We start from the raw sequence: 20,232 nt of genomic DNA, 5'->3' as shown, positions 1-20,232 counted from the left end.
ACAGCCAGGCTGTTTATCAATCTTTCTTGTGTTTGCCTGACAGGGAAGGTTTTGGTTTTGTATGGTCTGAGCGAGAGTCACTTTAACCTCCCACTCGTTGAAAGGGTTAAATTAATTCTTGTCGTCGCACCGTGATGGACTCCTGCCCGGAGGGAAGGTCTGGAAACCACCTGAACGGTTTAGATAATGAATGTGCAAAGCCCATTGATTCCATCAGTTGTAGATACTGAAGACATACATCTTCATGTCATCTGCTCGGCAAAGCTTTTCATGCCTGGTTTGTGAGTGAAAAGAAACATGGTACCCCACTGACAATGGCAATTTTCTTTAATCAGGAAAGGATTGATCCTGCTAATGTTTTGCAGGATGTATAAACAGGAACAAAACAACTCAGAAACAAATAAGTGGGAAAGAGGCAAATCAGGAACGACGGAACAGAGCAGCAGCACGTTCAAACGAAAGAAATCGGAACGTGTGGCGTCAATCTCCAGAATCATAGAATCTCTACTGTGCAGAAGGAGGCCATTCAGCCCATCGACCAAGGAAATCCTGAGGGAGTGCTGCACTGTCAGAGGGTCAGTACTGAGGGAGTGCCGCATTGTCAGAGGGTCAGTACTGAGGGAGTGCTGCACTGTCAGAGGGTCAGTACTGAGGGAGTGCCGCACTGTCAGAGGATCAGTACTGAGGGAGTGCCGCACTGTCAGAGGATTAGTACTGAGGGAGCACCGCACTATCAGAGGGTCAGTGCTGAAGGAGTGCCGCACTGTCAGAGGGTCAGTGCTGAAGGAGTGCCGCACTGTCAGAGGGTCAGTGCTGAGGGAGTGCCGCATTGTCAGAGGGCCAGTACTGAGGGAGTGCCGCACTGTCAGAGGGTCAGTGCTGAGGGAGTGCCGCACTGTCAGAGGGTCAGTGCTGAGGGAGTGCCGCACTGTCAGAGGGTCAGTACTGAGGGAGTGCCGCACTGTCAGAGGGTCAGTGCTGAAGGAGTGCCGCACTGTCAGAGGGTCAGTGCTGAGGGAGTGCCGCATTGTCAGAGGGCCAGTACTGAGGGAGTGCCGCACTGTCAGAGGGTCAGTGCTGAGGGAGTGCCGCACTGTCAGAGGGTCAGTGCTGAGGGAGTGCCGCACTGTCAGAGGGTCAGTGCTGAGGGAGTGCCGCATTGTCAGAGGATCAGTACTGAGGGAGTGCCGCACTGTCAGAGGATTAGTACTGAGGGAGCGCCGCACTGTCAGAGGGCCAGTACTGAGGGAGTGCCGCACTGTCAGAGGGTACAGTTTTTTGAATGAGGTAAATCCAGGGCTCTGTTTGCCTTTTCAGATGGACATCACAGATCCTACAGGAAGATTTTGAAGATAAGCAGGGATATTCTCCACACTCATATTTAGCCCTCAATAATGTTCATGCTGTTATTTACGGGAGCTTGCTTTGCACAAAGTGATTGCTGTGTTTTTGATGCAGCGATGGCAACGACACTTCGAAGAGTACCCCACTTGTACTTGTCTGTGCGGAGTGTGTACGTTCTCCTTGTGTCTGTGTGGGTTTCCTCCGGGTGATCCAGTTTCCTCCCACAGTCCACAGGGGTGCAGGTTAGATTGATTGGCTTCGCTAAATTGCTCCTTAGTGCCCCAAGATATATAAGTTGAGGGAATTAGCGGGGTAAATATGTGGGGTTACAAAGATGGGGAAAAAGCTCTGTTGGAGAGTCCGCACAGATTTGATGGGCCAAATGGCCTCCTTGTGCACTGTAGGGATACTATGATCAAATGGAGTCTTCACAACAGCGGAAGCTGTCCCTCTGGGATGTGTTAAAGCAGCATGGTATTTCCAATGCCAACTTCATGCTGGAATAAACCCACTGTGGGCTCTGGTGGGAAACTAGTCCGACCCCTCCACCGCAACACCAACCATCTTTCTAACTGTTTTGGTTATCACTGTATAACCTGGTGGAGCATCAATGTGGCTTAACACTTCATTTTTGGCATAGTGGTTAGCACTGCTGCCTCACAGCACCAAGGACCCAGGTTCGATTCCCGGCTTGGGTCACTGTCTGTGTGGAGTTTGCACATTCTCCCCATGTCTGCGTGGGTTTCCTCCGAGTGCTCTGGTTTCGTCCCACATAGTGAAAGACATAGTGGTTAGATGCACTGGCCGTGCTAAATTCTCCCTCAGTGTACCCGAACAGGCGCTAGAGTGTGGCAACCAGGGGAGTTTCACAGTAACTTCATTGCAGTATTAATGTAAGCCTACTTGTGATTAATAAATAAACATTTTGCTTCACTTTGTTGATATTTTCTGGTGATTTGAATGGACAAAAATGATGAAAATCTTTGTCCCCTTATGTACTGATGGAGGATGGAGATGAGGCAACTTCAATAGCCCAAGGGATGAAGTTCACCTTTGATAAATGAGATTTGAATAAATCAAGCAGCAATGAACGTTGGGTGAATCTCGGATTCATGGAAATAAAACAGGGGTTCGTCACTGTTTGATTATGTTCAGTAACTATCCGTTTACCCAGCTCCTGATCATCCAAACAAAACTGTGACAGCAAATCAGGTTAAACTCAACCATACTACACCGAGTTACTCATCTGAAAAATAATTCCCAGTCTTTGGACTGGTTGTTAATGAAGCATTGAAATCAAAGCATTGATTGGAAGAGTCTATGTTGGGTGGTGACAAATCACAAGTTGCCTCTAAATTTGAACATTTGGTAGATATCACAAGTGTTCTTCACAAACTTGTTACAAAATTATTTGCTAACATTTTACCTAATTATAAATAATTATTTGGAAAAAGTTTCCAGGTCACTGTGCAGAGTCTGCACATTCTCCCCATGTCTGTGAGGGTTTCCTCTGGGTGCTCCGGTTTCCTCCCACAGTCCGAAAGATGTGCAAATTAGGTTCATTGGGCATGCTAAATTCTCCCTCCGTGTACCCGAACAGGGGCCGGAGTGTGGTGACTAGGGGATTTTCACAGTGACTTCATTGCAGTGTTAAAGCAAGGCTACTTGTGACACTAATAAGTAAACTTTAACTTTAAAATGATGTCCGAATAGAAAGGAGCAATAACTCCTTCTACAAGTTTCATAACAGCAGGGGACACGGTGTGAAAAAGTGAGAAAGAGAAGGAGAAAAACAGCATATGAGGAAGAGAGATCTTGCAATTACTCAATGTTCTTCATGACTTTACAATGTTCTGACACTCTTTGCCATAGTGTTGTATTTTGAAGTGTTGTCTATTGTTGCAATGTAAGAAATGTGACAGCCAATATATGGACAGCAAACTCCATATACAGCAAGGAAATCATAATCCTGAATTCTGCCCTGTTATATCATAGAATCATAGAATCCCTACGGTGCAGAAGGAGGTCATTCGGCCCATCAAATCTGCGCCGATAACAATCCCACCTAGGCTCTATCCCTGTAACCCCACCTTGTTACCCTCCTAATCCCTCTGACCTAAGCTCCTGGGACACTAAATGCCAATTAAGCATGGCCAATCAACCTAACCCGCACATCTTTGGGCTGTGGGAGGAAACCGGAGCACCCGGAGGAAACCCACGCAGACACGGGGGGAATGTGCAAACTCCGCACAGACAGTGACCCAAGGCTGGAATTGAACCCAGGTCCCTGGAGCTGTGAGGCAGTCTATATTTTGCAGGAACTCGACAACATTGTGTTGTTTTATACAATCAGCAACTGGCTCTGGACAGAAACATTGCCCGCTATCCTCAGATATATTCACATTTCCTATCAGTAATAGGTACCTGTTTTACTGCTGCCGCTTTTGTCGCGTGTGTTGGTTGGTTTAACATAACAGGACAGAGACGAGTCATCAATGGACTTACATTGTCAAGAATTTTCAATGTATATAAATGAAACAATGCTCTGACAGATTGCCAGGCCTCTTTCCTGACAATTCTGTTTAAAATACTTTCCTTATTCCATCAGAGTAATGTTCAAACAGAATTTCTGCTTCCATTGAGCATATGCAAACCAATGAGAAGACCCTGCACCCTGTCCCCGACTCCAGGACTCACTCTGGTCATCTGCCACCCCCTCAGGAACTGCTCCAGTGATGTTATCTCCATTTGTGTCAAACAATCTGGATGTATCCAGTGATGCATTGATTCCCTGGGTGGGAAGATGAACAATGATGTTCGTCACTTTGACACAAACGGGCATCTGTCACTGGGACGACCAGGTTACAAGAAAAAAAACCATCTGCAGTTTACATGGATGCAATTACCAGATACAACCTGAGATATGGATCAGAAGGGAGAAATGACAGACGGCATCAAGGATGGCTCGTGGCTGGCGTTCCCAGATTGCTGTGTGAAAGCTTTTTGTGGTTAATTATCAGTGACATGTTGAGGTTATCGAGGCAACATGGCTTTGTGAGCACTTGTTGTCGCAAACTTTGCAATTGGCTGATGGGAGTGTACATTGAGAATTCAATACAGGCATGTTCTGTACAGTGACAACCAGCAAGATAGACTTGCATTTGCATAACCCCTTTCACCACTTAGAATCATAGAATCCCAACAGTGCAAGAAGAGGCCATTTGGCCCATTGAGTCTGCACCAAGAGGGCACCTTATTGTGAGCAGTTTTGGGCCCCATACCTAAGGAAAGATATGCTGGCCTTAGAGGGAGTCCAGAGAAGATTCACAAGAATAATCTCAGGAATAAAGGGTTTGTCATATGAGGAGGGATTGAGGACACTGGGTCTATACTCGATGTAGTTAAGAAGGAAGAGGGGGGATTTAATTGAAACTTACAGAATACTAAGAGGCCTAGATAGCGTGTACGTGGAGAGGATGTTTCCACTCCAGGACAGACTAGAACTCGAGGGCATAACCTCAGAGTGAAGGGACGCTCCCTTAAAATTGAGATGAGGAGGAATTTCTTCAGCCAGAGGATGGTGAATGTGTGGAACTCATTGCCACAGAGGAGGCCGGGTCATTAAGTGTCTTTAAGACAGAGATGGATAGGCTCTTGGTTCAATTAGGGGATCAAGTGCTACAGGGAGAAGGCAGGAGAATGGGGACGAAAAAGATATCAGCCATGATTGAATGGTAGAGCAGACTTGATGGGCTGAATGGCCTAATTCTGCTCCTGTGTCTTATGGTCTTACCCAGGCCCGATTAACGCTGCAATGAAATTACTATGAAATTCCCCCAGACACCACAGTCCTGTTCGGGTCAATGCACCCAACTGGCACATCTTTCAGAATGTGGGAGGAAACTGGAGCACCCGGAGGGAGCCCATGCAGACATAGGGAAATTGTGCAAACTCCACACAGACAGGAAATCGAACCCAGGTCCCTGGCGCTGTGAGGCAGCAATGCTAACCACTGTGCCACAGTGCCACCCACAATCTCAGGATGTCACAACACATTCTACAACCAATGATGTACTTTTGAAGCATTTTTGCACCATCGGAAATGTTGCCACAACAAGGTCTCACAATCAGCAATGTGAGAACAGCAGGATAATCTATTTTATGATGCTGGTTGAGGGATAAATATTGGCCCAGATACCAATGGAGCAGCACGGTGGCACACTGGTTAGCACTGCTGCCTCACAGTGCCAGGGACCTGGGTTCAATTCCTGGCTTGGGTCACTGTCTGTGTGGAGTCTGCACATTCTCCTCATGTTTCCTCCGGGTGCTCTGGTTTCCTCCCACAGTCCAAAAGACATGCTGTTTAGGTGCATTGGCCATGCTAAATTCTCCCTCAGTGTACCTGAACAGGTGCCAGACTATGGCGAAAAGGGCACTTTCACAGTAACTTCATTGCAGTGTTAATGTAAGCCTTACTTGTGACTAATAAATTAACTTTAAGATATCAGGGAGGACTCCCCTGACCCTTTCCAATAGACTGCCATGGAATATTTTATCTCCACCCTGAGTATGAAGATGACAATGTAACATTTAGTCAGAAGGATGGCACCTCTGACAGAGCTGCACCCCCTCGGGATGGACCCTGGGAATGTTGACTCTGGGCCATGTGTGCTAATACCGACATTAGGACAGGAGAGACTAATGCAGTTAGGATTATATAGATTGGAGTTTGGAAGAGTGAGAGGGGATTTCATAGAAACTTCTCACAGGGTTAGACAGGGTGGATTCAGAAAGAATATCCCCAGTGGTGGGGGAGTCCAGAACTCGGACATAGTTTGAGGATAAGGGGTCTCCTCCTAAAAGGACTGAGGCGAGGAGAAATTTCTTCACTCAGAGGGTGGTGAATGCATGGAGCTCATTGCCACAGAAAGTAGTTGAGGCCAAAACGTTGTGTGATTTCAATAAGAAATTAGATATAGGTCTCGGGGCTAAAGGGAGCAAGGGATTTCGGGGGGGGGGGGGGGGGGGGTGCGGAGGATCAGGGATATTGAATTTGATGATCAGTCATGATCAAAATGAATGACAGTTCTGATCTATACCTCAAGTTGTATCTGATAATTGCTGAATGCCTGACTCCTGCCTCTATTTTCTATGTTAGAATGGCAGATACCTTGGGCTAGTTGACCATTTCTCCTAAAACTGTAACATGTCTGCATAGCACATGATGCTTTGGGCTGGCCTGAAGGCATCATTTGTGAAATCTACCTTCCTGAGGCTATGTCAGAGCAAAGGCCACAGAATAGAGAGTGACTGTCTCCTTCTGGCATCACAAATAGGGATAAGGAGGCCAGGGTTGCTGCAAGGATGTTTTTAGCCACTTGGTCAATTGTCAGCCTGGTACCATGCACCCTCCCTCCCCTTTCTGGGAGAGGTCAGGGGAAACGGTGCCAGGGAAAACAAGCAGTAAGGTGCGAGCGGGTTCTAAGGGGAAGCAAGTGCCAGGAAGCTGGAGACAGGCTGAGGGATCTGGTTAACATGGGGATTCAGTGCCTCCACATTGGGAACGCAGTCTCCCTGCTGTCTGGAAGCATCAGAGCACCAAGAGGACTGTGGGCTAAATCTTTGCTGTTTCACTTCCAAAATTATTTAAAGAAGAAAAAAAATTAAAACATTTCCATTAAACATTAAAAACAAATCACTGACCCAATCAGGAGTGAGGTGACCTGAACTCTCTCTTGTACCATTGAGCTAACATTTCCCGCTTGTGCCAGATTCCTCAAACCCCACCAATTCCATCGCAGCCACTAAAATCCCTGATGTGGAGATACCGGCGTTGGACTGGGGTGGGGCACAGTAAGAAGTCTCGCAACACCAGGTTAAAATCCAACAGGTTTACTTGGTACTTGGATGACACCAAGATGGTTGGATTGGCGGGTACTGAGGAGCAGTGCCTGGCAATGCAACAGGATGTAGACAGGCTGGTAGATTGGGCAGATAGATGGCAAATGGAATTTAATCCGGAGAAATGCGAGGTGATGCACTTTGGCCGGAATAATGTGGAGGGGAGTTATACGATAAAAGGTAGAACTATCCGGAGTATAGATACACAGAGAGACCTGGGGGTGCAAGTGCACAAGTCCCTGAAGGTGTCGGTACAGGTGCAGAATGTGATGAGGAAAGCGTATGGTATGTTAGCCTTCATAGGAAGAGGTATAGAATATAAGAGTAGGAGTCTGATGTTGCAGTTGTATAGAACGTTGGTTAGGCCTCACTTGGAGTACTGCGTCCAGTTCTGGTCGCCGTACTACCGGAAGGATGTAGAGATCCTGGAGAGAGTGCAGAGGAGATTTACCAGGATGTTGCCTGGTATGGAAGGGCTGTCTTACGAGGAAAGATTGAATGAACTTGGGCTGTTTTCCCTTGAGAGACGTCGGCTGAGGGGGGATCTAATAGAGGTTTATAAGATTATGAAGGGGATAGATAGAGTAAATGGTAGTAAGCTTTTTCCGCTACAAGAAATGGATAGAACGAGGGGTCACGGGCTTAGGGTGAGGGGGGCTAGGTATAAGACAAATATTAGAGGGCAGTTTTTCACGCAAAGGGTAGTGGGGATGTGGAATGCACTGCCGAGTAAGGTGGTGGAAGCAGGCACGCTAGGGTTGTTTAAGAGTCACTTAGACAGCCATATGAGCGGGCTACATATAGGGGGATATAGTAGGCCTTACTGAACATTGTAGGCTTGGGAATACGTTTTGCCTCAGGAATGTTAGTCTTTGCCTGTTTAATAATGAATTTTTTTGTCTCCACAGGCATTTAAGTCCAGCAAGGGGCATGCAGGCGGCAGGTTGTAGTGGGCTGCTCTTGGATGTTGCTTCGGGAGTTGCCTATTGCTTCATGTCGTTAGTGTGCTTAAACTGGACCATCTCGAGGGCAACATGACAGCTCAGAGACTATCTCTGTTGCTGTGCGGACACATGGATTTGGGCCTGTGTCTGTGGGAGTTTGCACGTTCTCCCCGTGGTTGCGTGGGTTTCCTCCGGGTGCTCCGGTTTCCTCCCACATCCCCCAAAGATGTGCTTTTAGGCTGATTGATTGGGTACTAAAATTGTCCCTAAATTGGGCCTCCCTGATCCTCGCACGTTAGGCATAGACTAAAATCATGAATAGGTCACTGAGATAGTAGGACGGCGGCGCGGGCTCGTTGGGCCGAAGGGCCTGTTTCCCGTGCTGTGTTGTTCTTTGTTCTTTGTTCTTTGTTCTTGGTAGCGCGAGCTTTTGGAGCGCCGAAGCCCATACTACCAAATAATCCTGTTGGACTTTAACCTGGTGTTGTGAGGCTTCTTACTGCACTAGAATCCCAGCCAATTAGCTGTTTTTTTTTCAGTTTGAGGAGGTTTGATTGGGTGATGGTGAGCTGGATGTGATGACGCTGTGCGAGAGGAACCCTCATGATGACGGGAGCCGTTGTTTCTCTCCCCTTGGTTGTTGGCAATGAATTATGGAGGCGATTTGTTTAATTTTATTGCCGTTTGGAATCTTATCGCCGTTCATGCCGGTGGGATTTTTCCATTCCGCTGCAGCAAGCGGAGATTTTTATGCGTGCCAAATTCTTGCTGCAGCGAGAGTGTGGCAGGAACAGCGGGTAACATCGCGCCTGTGAGGTTTCAATGCTGTCATTTCTTTTAAAGAGCCAGTGTTTGCTTTTCGCTACCCGTACAGCAACGGCAGGGAATGAATTTGTCTGGTGGTAGTGTAGCCCTACAGCTTACTCCACGATGAGTGGGAGATTCTCAGCCTCAATTAATTGAAATTCATGTTTTGCATTATTCAATCTGATTAAAGGAACCCACAACATGTACAGATTGACAACTGTAAGCACTTAGCTTTGAGTGTTCCCACTAAATAGGAACTAATTTGGAAGAACTCCAGAAGGGGATTTATTGTCCTGTTTTCAGTTTGCATTGATTCATGTTAATTACAGATTAGGTTAATTGCCAATAAAGTATTGAAAATATTTAGTTACTGCGGTACTTGGCAGTGCATGGTGGATATATCTGCATGATAGGTCCACACGTTCACTAACTCAGCCTTTACATGCACAGGCACCATCAGAGAAAGCATCAATTCTCATTGCTGAAGAGGCTGATTTAACTTTTACACAATTATGTCCTTGCTGGAAAGATGAAGAGGAACAAGGGTTGGAATTACTGCTAGAGATCTCTCAGATGTTTCAAGCATTTGTACTTGGCTCCTCTCTCTTTCTCACCATTTATTGAGGCATTAGGATTGGTACAAGGGTGTTTAAATGCTTCGATCATAGAGTCAGGCAGCCATTCTGCCCATCGTGGCTATTCTACCCCTTTGGAAGAAATTCCCAATTAGTTCTATTCCCCTGTTTTCTCTGTGTAAAACTCTGAGATCGGGATCTCGAGCCCAAGCTCACCATCCACAGAATGTCAGCAGGAGCTCAAGATCCAGTGAAACCCCAAACTCGCAAATCTTGTCAGCAAGATCCCATTTTTGCATCCCCCTTGCTGGCGACGTAATTTAAATGCATTAAACATTTTGTTGACCATCATAAACTGAGCCTGAGGTATGTTTACAAACCTCAACACAACAGGTTCATCTACGGGGAAGGGTGGGGGGGTGAGTAATATCCCCCAGTGGTGAAGGAAATGGCCAGGCAGTAGCTTGGCAATATCCGCTGGCACAGGTTAGCATCATGACACCCTGACAGTGCCAACACCTGATGGGGCAGCACCAGGGGTACTCCCCAGTGGGAACCTCATAGATGGTGGTGGGGGTGGGTGGAGCTTCATTTATTTGAGGTGGTGGGGGGGGTGTGGGCATGGGAGCTGGAGATGGCAGCAATGTTCAGAGGAAGGGGTGGGGAAGGGTGCCGGCAGCTTTGGGGAGGAGGGCGAGGGTAATGCAGGCTCTAATGGTGGGAGGAGGAGGAAGAATACCAGCTCTGGTCATGAGGAAGGAAGCAGCTGTGGCGGGGCTGCGGTTGGAGGGGTGGGGGGGAGGTCGGAGGGGGGGAGGGTCAGGGATCATTGTTTGGTCTGATCGGGGCACCATCCTTAAAGGGCCTTTGCCAGCGCATTTTGGGCCCCAACCCCCTAAGTGACGGCATGAAACACACTCGCCTGTGTCTTCCTGACAGAATCTCGAGAGAAAACCAACCTCTTTCTTTGGAGAGAAACATAGGATTTTCTCATAGGAACCGACACTTTGCCAAATTCTGGTAAGATCGCCACTGACCTCGCAACCGCCACCACCCTCCCTGCCCCCACCACTCCCTCTCACTCCCTCCACACAAATTTCCTTCCTTCAAGGATTAATGGAAGTTTCTTTTCGAAGGTGCTATTGAATCTGTTTCCACTCTCTTTAGAGCAGCACCTTCCCAATCACAACACCGCGCCGTGTGAAAAACATTCATGCCAATTTGGTCAATTATTATTGGTTGGTGTCCGTCTGCTCACCCACTCTCCTGCCAGTGGCGAGAGCTTCTCTCTATTTTCTCATGGTTTTGAGCATCTCAATCAAATCCCCCATTAAACTTCTCTTCTCTAAGAGGAAGAAGAACGGTTCTTCTGATTGCCCCCACAGGATCACACGGTTATCTCCATCTTTTCCCGTTACCTGGTCAATAGAATTGCCATTTCAACGTCCATCGGTTCATTAGGTATAGGAGCCGTATTAGGCCATTTAGCCTGTTGAGTCTGCTTCACCGTTCCATCACGGCTGATATGATTCTCATCCCCATTTTCCTGCCTTCTCCCCAAAACCCTTCAACCCATTACCAATTAAAAAGCTGACTAACTTCTCTCTATGGCAATTAAGGAAGGCAAGTTTCCCAAGTGTTCTATCTTTTGCCCTCAGATATTTTCAGCTCTGTGGCTCATGTTGGCAGTTCAGCTGATTTAAATGTTTGCTCCGAGCCTCATAAACAGAGCAATGGATTTGCCTTTCCATTCATTACAACAGTTAATGCCATTGGGTGGTGCCACCAACAAGTTAAAAATCAGCCCTGTTTTTATCTGCACCTTCTTCCCTCCAGCAAAATCTAATTTCCTGGTTTTACGGTATTTTTCCCATTGTTGTGTCAACGTTGTCCATTATATAAATTCTGCTCTGCAATGGAAACTCGGTGGCTGGCACTGCTGCCTCACAGCGCCAGGGACCCGGGTTCAATTCCGGCCTCGGGGTTGTTGTCTGTGCAGAGTTTGCACATTCTCCCCGTGTCCACGTGGGTTTCCTCCCTGTGCAATGGGTACCGTGACCCCTGAGCTGCTTATCAAGAGCTTAATCTTCAGCTGATCAGGCTTTGCACTAATAAAAACCATTCACCCTGGTGTTGCTGCAAAGGGATCAGAGCCATCATAGCTCCCACTGTACACAGTGATATACACCGTCACCCCATAGGTGCAAAAAATGATTCATGCGGGTGGCACAGCAGCACAGTGGTTAGCACTGCTGCCTCACAGTGCCAAGGACTTGATTCAATTCCCAGTTTGGGACTGCACGTTCTCCCCGTGTCTGCATGGGTTTCCTTCGCGTGCTCCGGTTTCCTCCCACAGTGGATTTAGTATTGGCAATGCTAAATTCTCCCTCAGTGTACCCGAACAGGCGCCAGAGTGCGGCGACTAGGGGATTTTCACTGTAAATTCATTGCAGTGTTAATGTAAGCCTACTTGTGACACTAATAAATAAAATTTAAAAACTTAATGTTAAAAACTTATGTAAATCAGTCATGCTATGATTACATTGGCTGACCAAGGGTTGTGCTGTAATAAAGAAATAGACAATTTGGTCACCATTTCCCCAGCCACCCCAAGGTTGAATCTATTGAAAATTGTTCGCCTCCAGTAAAGGGTGTTTTAATTATTGAACTTCCTTGTTGGAGGCCAAGATTGGTGAAGGAATTACAGCCTCATTAGAACAAGTTCTCTGTCATCACCAAATGGAGATGATATCTTAGTCATTCAGACATTAAATCCAGAAATCCTTCCCAGATTCCTTCAGATGCAACAGACTTATCCTGGGCTGTAATGGTCTTCCTAATCTAGGCAACACGCTAATTCTGAACCTCTGTCTTTCATAGAATCCCTACAGTGCAGAAGAGGCCATTCAGCCCATCGAGCCTGCACCAACTCTCTGACAGAGTATCATATCCAAGGCCCTCTTCCCCGCACAACCCTGTATTCCCACACATTTACCATGGCCAATCCCATCGAACCTACACACTTTGGGACACAGAAGGAGAATTTAGCATGGTCAATCCCCCTAACCTGTACACCTTTGGAGTGTGGACTTTAATCAGGCAATTGAGGTGGGCCTGTTAGAATATGAATATTTAGAATATTTGGCCCTTTGTTTAAGGGCCAAATTGATGAGCCAATCAGGGACCCTCTTGCTAACCAGGCATGTCAGTTCCTCTGGGACTCCGAGTGTGGGCTGCTAACTGATAGATCCCTGTACACTGTTGTCAGAATTGTAAATAAAGGAATTTTGGTGAAGGGATTTCTGCCTCCGAGGATTATTACTGGAGAACCCGAAGGAAACCCACACAGACACAGGGAGAATGTGCAAACTCCACATGACAGTGACCCAAGGCCAGAGTTGTACTTGGGTCCCTGTGGGGAAGCAGTGCTAACAACTGTGCTCCTGTGCCGTCTTTCATTTAAGATTAAAAGTTGTGAAATTGGCATTCCAGAAACAGCAGCTGCTCTTCAACGATTGACTGTCTCATCCAATTATTTTTGTCTCTTTGTTTCCCTTCATTTGAACCAGCCCGTCAGCAGTAAGAACCGCAGTTGGTAAGAATGTTTATCTAAGGAGAGACCATGCCACAGATCCTTCCCAAAGACAAGACTTGGAGGAAACACCAGGACGGTTTGAGCAGAAATGAAAGTGGAGATGGAGGTGCCACATTGAGTGAAACCTTCCCTCATTCAACACTGCCTCTTCAGCCCAACGAAGGTCAAATTAATATATCAAAGCCAGGAAGCAGCAGGAGAGGATTGCAGCTCAGAATTCACTCTATAGGAGCTCCAAATTCAAACAGACATTATTCATGTACATGTAGCACTTTTGAGAGGATGATGATACATGAAGATTTGACTTAAAATACAAGCCTTTCTGTCTTCTGAAGATTTCAGTATGTTAGGGCTGTACAAATATTGTAATTAAACAAAATCACTTTGAAATAGATAGATTATTCTGACTCTATAGAATAGTTCCATATTCGCAATCAAAAGTGTTTCAAGAAGACATTAAAAGCCGAATGGGGATTGCGTACGTTGCTGTCAGCTTATATCCTTGTTCTCAACTTTGTGTGAATAGAGGAAGGTCTGAGTCAGTTTTTAATTGGCTCACACTCGCTGAGATTAATCACCTGTCAGTCACCAGTCAATGAGAAAACATGGGAAGTAAAAGGCTAACTGAACTGTCTTGTCCCGGGAGGATTATTGAAGGGGACGAGAGCAGTTGAGTTTGGTGACTGGGCTCGACAGAAAGCCTCGTTCATCAGGTTACAAAATAAATTCAGCTCACGTCAGAGGGAGAAGGAGGAAAAAAGTTTGAAAAGTTTTTCAATGAGCGATGGATTTCTTTTCAAGTTACCCAAGGTGCTGGATGAGATTCGCTTTGCATTGCAGAGCTAAGCAGGCAATAGCGAATCAGCAGTCTGTTTTACCCTGTGTTTAATCAGCGGTCTAGAATCCCTACAGTGCAGAAGGAGGCCATTCAGCCCATCACTTCTGCACCAACTCTCCGACAGAGCATCTTATTCAGGCCCACCTCCCCTGCCCCATCCCCACAACCCTACACATTTACCCTGTTAATCCATCTAACCTACACATCTTCAGATGCTAAGAGGCAATTTAGCATTGTCAATCCACCCTATCCTGCACATCTTTGGAGTGGATCATCTGGAGGAAACCCAAGCAGACATGGGGAGAATGTGCAGACTGCGCACAGTCACCCAAGACTGAAATTGAACCCAGGTCCCTGGCGCTTGAGGCGGCAATGCTAACCACCGTGCTATCTTGCCGCACACCATCTATTTTACTCTGTGTGGGGAGTCGGATACTGCAATTGGCTGGATGGCTAGTTCGTGATGCAGAGTGTTGCCAACAGCGTGGGTTCAATTCCTGCACCAGCTGAAGTTACTCATGAAGTCTCCGCCTTCTCAACCTTGCCCCTTGCATGAGGATTGACGAACCTCAGGTTAAAATCATTACCAGTCAGCTCTCCCCCTCAGAACAGCTTTCGAACCGTAAATCCGTTTAATCTGTACACCCTTCCACCCTATCAGAGACCCTTATCCTTTCTTCTTCCGACCACCTCCAACTTTCACTTCCTCAAAACCTGGAATTTTACCGTCCTGCCCACCCCGATTCCGGTATCCTCAATTTAATATTCAACTTCTCAATCTATTCATGACAGCATTCTTAAATCGAATTACAATCTGACACCTTAAATAGTAGTTTGCCGTTTGTTCATTCATCTGTCTGAAGCACACTTCTCAAACAAAATGGCTTCCTTGTTGCTTAGCAATACAAAGCTGTAATTCCCATTTGCTCAGTGCTTTGTGGGGCAGTCAAAACCGGTGCATCTGCTGGAAAAGGGCCCAGGTGTCTGGCAGAATTCCCAGGCTGGACTCCCAAATACAACATCATATTCCTTCTTCCTTTAAACAATGTATGATTTCATAATTATATCAAATTCAAATTGCATTGCAGCAGAGTTTCATGTTTTAACATATTTACTGACATATTCTGTCCTTGAGTTAGTCAATTTAATATTGGCAGGCTTATTAGCTTAACATTTATTTTGAAAATACCATTAATATATATTATTCAAATGTGCCCATTTCATTCTTAAACCTTAAATTAAAATACTAGCTGTTAGATATCCTCATGTTGGGTATTATATGATTAAATACTCCCTTCATCAGGTGCCAATCGAGTGGGCTGCTTTACCCTGGATGGTGTTGAGTTTTCTGAGTGTTGTTGGAACTGCGCCCATCCAGGCAAGTGGGCAGTATTCCATCACACTCCTGACTTGTGCCATGCAGATAGTGGACAGGCTTTGGGAAGTCAGGAAGTGAGTTACTAGAGGAGCTCAATGCCATTTTCAGGTCCTGGCAGAAACATTGATTTCTTCAAGGGAGAAGTTTCAATATCTACTAAATAAAGGGAAATAATTGCTGTCACCAACCCGATCTAGCTGGTCCATGTCCTGCCTCTCAATCACTCCCTGGTCCCCCTTCATAAGCCTGAGCTCCTGAGCCCTGACTCTGTCCTCCCTGTCCGGACTTAGGAGGACAGAGTTGGTAATAAAGCTGTGAAATTTTGTGCCTCGGAGATATGCAGAGATGACACACCAGCTTCCATGTTTGAACACTTATTTACAAGTTGATTCATTTTTTTTAAATGTCTGCTCACACTTGCTGCAGTTTAATTTCTCTCTCACAGTAACCACACCCAGGACTGACTAACGGCACACAGAGAACAGCCAACAGGCATGCACAATCAAATACCGAACAACTGAACCACTGAGGCATTTGGCCTTCATCAGTCAGACCACTGAGTACAAGAATTGGGACATTATGTTACAACTGTATAAGACATTGGTAAGGCCACATTTGGAGTACTGTGTACAATTCTGGTCACCCTGCTCTCAAGAGGATGTTATTATACTGGAAAGGGTGCAAAAAAACATGTTATCAGGACTGGAAGGTTTGAATTCTAAGGAGAGGCTGGGACTTTCTTTCCAGGACTGTAGAGGATGAGAGGGTGACCTAATAGAGGTTTATAAAATCATGAGAGGCATAGATAAGGTGCATAGCCATGGTCTTTACCACAGGGTAGGGGGGCCCAAAACTAGAGGACATGGGTTTAAGGTGAGAGGGAAAGATTTAAAAGGGACGTGAGGGGCAACTTTTTCACACAGAGGGTGGTGTGTGTATGGAGTGAGCTGCCAGAGGAGGTGGTAGAGATGGGTACAATGACAACGTTTAATAGACAGTTGGACAGGTACATGGATAGGGAAAGGTTTAGAGGGATTTGGGCCAGACGCAGGCAAACGGGAGTAATTTAATGCAGGAAATTGAGGAAACTTTAGCTATGAGGAAAGATTGAATAAAGTGGGATTGTTCCCCCTGGAAAGACAGAGGCTGAGGGGTACCGCATAGAGGTTTATAAAATTATGAGGGGTACGGATAAGGTGAACAGTTGGAAGCTTTCTCCCAGGGCAGAAATGACAATTACAAAAGGATACAAGTTCAAGGTAAGCGGGGAAAGGCTCAGTGGAGATGTGCGGGGGGAAGTCTTGTTGCACAGAGGGTGGTGGGGGCTTGAAATGCACTGCTAAGTGAGATGGCTGAGGCAGAAGCATTAGCAATATTTAAGACTCATCCGGATAGACTCAGGGAAACAGAGGGATACAGGCATTTGGTCTAGATAGGGCAACGTGATCAGCACAGGCTTGGTGGGCTGAAGGGCCTGTTCCTGTGCTGTACTGTTCTTTGTTGTTTCTTTGAAACCTGGTCAGCATGGACGAGTTGGGCCGAAGGCCTGTTTCGGTGCTGTGTATCTCTATTGACTCTTTGATTATTGCTGTAACTGCAAGCTATGCCATTGGCTGTGTGACATTCCCCACACATCACCATACATGAGGTAAATGCAGTGTAGGGGTGCAGGCCAAAAGGTGAGAACTCCTAAATTTGCCCTCGCCCATACCTCAACTCCGCTCCTACCTAAGGCCAACCAGCTCTACTACACTGCGTCTCATTACTGAAGTGTATTTCATTACTGAATTGTAAGTGGTAGAAAATTGAGGTGTGATGTAACAGTAAGAGTGATGCACAGATCTAAATGACCTCAGCATGCCCTGGCGCAATTATTCCTCACCTGCCCTTTCGTCACATTTGCTCTCGACTATCTAAATGCAGAATCAAAAGAGATTAACCAATTAAACAAGAGAAAAGAACGATGGCTTGGGAAATGTTTGATTGATGGGCTACTGTCTGAGATTTTGCAGCAATCTTCTTGACAAATCTTAAATTCCTGCAAATAAAAACCCCCAAGACTGAAGCACATTCTCTCTTCCATCTTCTTCCTACGGGAGAAAGATACAAAAGTCTGACGTCCCGTACCGACCGACTCAAGAACAGCTTCTTCCCTGCTGCTATCAGACTTCTGAATGGACCTACCTTGCATTAAGTTGATCTTTCTCTACACCCTAGCTATGACTGTAACACTATATTCTGCACCCTCTTGTTTCCTTCTCTATGAACGGTATGTTTTGTGTAGCATGCAAGAAACCATACTTTTCACACATAGAATCATAGAATCCCTATAGTACAGAAGGAAGCCATTCGGCCCATTGTGTCTGCACTGACCACAGTCCCAACAACTACCCAGGCCCTATTCCCACAACCCCACACATTTTACCCACCTAATCCACCCGATGCTAATGGACAATTTAGCATGGCCAATCAACCTAACCAGCACATCTTTGGAGTGTGGGAGGAAACTGGAGCACTCGGAGGAAACCCATGCAGACGTGGGGAGAATGTGCAAACACCACCCAGACAGTGACCCAATGCCGAAATTGAACCTGGGACCCTGGTGCTGTGAGGCAGCAGTGCTAACAACTGTGCCACCCCATGTGACAATAATAAAGCAAATCAAATAAATCAAATCAAAAAAGGCAAAATGCAGCTTTTCTTGGAGGCCGTACATCGCTTTTTGTCAAACACTGTGAAATTCCGCCTCTTTTGAACTCCTGGCCATCAGTAGATTGAAGGGATATAAATTCATATGAAAGGAAATGTAGTCATCCCAAGCCGGCCTTTTTCAAAACCTTTTTCAAAAGCAGTCAAATCAAGTACATCTGGGTCTGCAGGGAATATATATTTTTACCACGGTCATTACTTGAAGGGTTAAAGAGGTCTTTCGGAAGACTGGTGATGGTCCTTTAGGGAAAAGATGATCCTTATGTACAATTAATCAACATTGCTGGAGCACTGCGGAATTATTGAAATGGACAAAGTCTTTGCAGGCAATCCGATTCAGGGAGCCTGATGTATTATTTCACAAGGGTTTGATTTTACCCTGGGGTCTTAACTCTCGCACACAGTGTTACTCAAGCATGTCTTTCTTCAGTGGTAAAGGATTATTGGCTGGTCATTTAAACTCCTCAACTCAGCATGTCATGTCTACCCCCGGAATTAGTAATTCCCCACCCCGAGGTCAATGGAGATCCCTACCGTACAAAAAGGAGGCCATTCGGCCCATCGAGGCTGCACCAACAACAACCCCACCCTATCCCCATCAAATTGTTTGGCCTGTCCGCCATGATTCCCACTGCAGGCGGGGCTGGAAAACTCACCCTAAATGTTTAAGTTCATCGAAAAATGAAATTATTGTTTTTTAAAGGAACTTAACACCAAACTAATTGGGGATAACCAAAAATACAAAATCAGATTAACTGCTCTGCTTACAGTTTTGCCAGCCCTGGTTGTTGTGGTCATTTATACCGCCATCACCAGCACAGTGTATCAGGAACCACAGCAATAACTGGCATTTATATAGCACCCTTAAAATAGTGAAACATCTCCAGGGGATTCATCGGACTGTTATCAAATAAAATGAACTATCAAGTCGCATCAGAAGATATTAGGCCAACTGGACAAAACCTAGATCTGGGAGGTATGTTAAAGACAAATCAAAAATTCCAAATATTGCATGAAGTTAACCTGAACCTCAACTTTTACATTTAATTTTGGCACTTGGGTGAGTGTTTCAGTCCACGCATGATTTAGTTGACCCTCTAGGAAGCTTTTATTAAAACAAACTTTATTTAAGAACACAGTTAGAATGTAACAAAAGTAATGTGCATAACTTTTTACCAATTTACATACTTAAACATAGCAAGTTATATTTTTTAACAGCTGGCTATCTCTATAGTTCCAGTGTAAGCAACATGTCCATAGGCATAAATCCCTTCTCATGAATCAGTCAGCACCAAAAACCAATATGCTCACACGGAAGCTAGATTTCCAGCCTTTTAACACCTCTGGATAAAGGTCCTGACAGCAGTTTCCAGGGAAGGATATATCCTCAAGAGCAGAACTTCAGAGAAGCAAACCTGGTCTCTGGCAGATCCCAGTCTCCAGACTTCAGAGAGAGAAAGGGCCTCCCTCTACCTGCAGCTTCCAAGCAACAACTGAGCTTGAGTCCTCCATGTAAGCCTAGCTCCACCCAGTCAACTGATATCTTCTGTCAATCAAATCCTACTCTGAAAAATCCCAGGGGAACACTAGAAACAACAGAACAGCAGTAGTCCAGATTAAAACGAACATTGTAGCAACCAGGAGCAATCGAGTAGCAGTAGAGCATGTTGGTTACAGACCTAGTGGCACCTGTTAGAACGGACTGTAAAACAAAATGCTGCACAAGATACATGACCCAAATAGATTTCTTAACAGCACAGTATTGTCACAGTAGGCTTGATGGAGCATTTTAAAAGGAGGGAAGTGAGGCGAAGCAGTTAATGGAGGGAATTCTAGAACCTGCCAGCTGAAAAGTCAGCCATTAATGGCAGCGAATTAAAATCAGAGATGTTCAAGGGGCCAGAATTAATGGAGCCCAAGGATCTCAGGAAGATCACCTCAACGTGAAAAGCTTTGAGCTGATCCTGAGTGACGATGGTCACACCCCTGACTGGCCATGGAGTGTGCTTGGACAATGTTCGAACACTTACTGCTTTCAGACACTTCACCCCTATTCTGTCTCTGAATCAGGGGTTACCAGTACAAGAGTAAACTGAAGCATCAGTCATGACTCAGTGGGTAGCTTTCCCTCACAGAGGTTT

Source organism: Carcharhinus amblyrhynchos, chromosome 31 (assembly GCF_965287045.1).
Source record: "Carcharhinus amblyrhynchos chromosome 31, sCarAmb.v2.hapA, whole genome shotgun sequence".
NCBI lineage: Eukaryota > Metazoa > Chordata > Chondrichthyes > Carcharhiniformes > Carcharhinidae > Carcharhinus > Carcharhinus amblyrhynchos.
Note: the sequence above shows the minus strand (reverse complement) of the source record.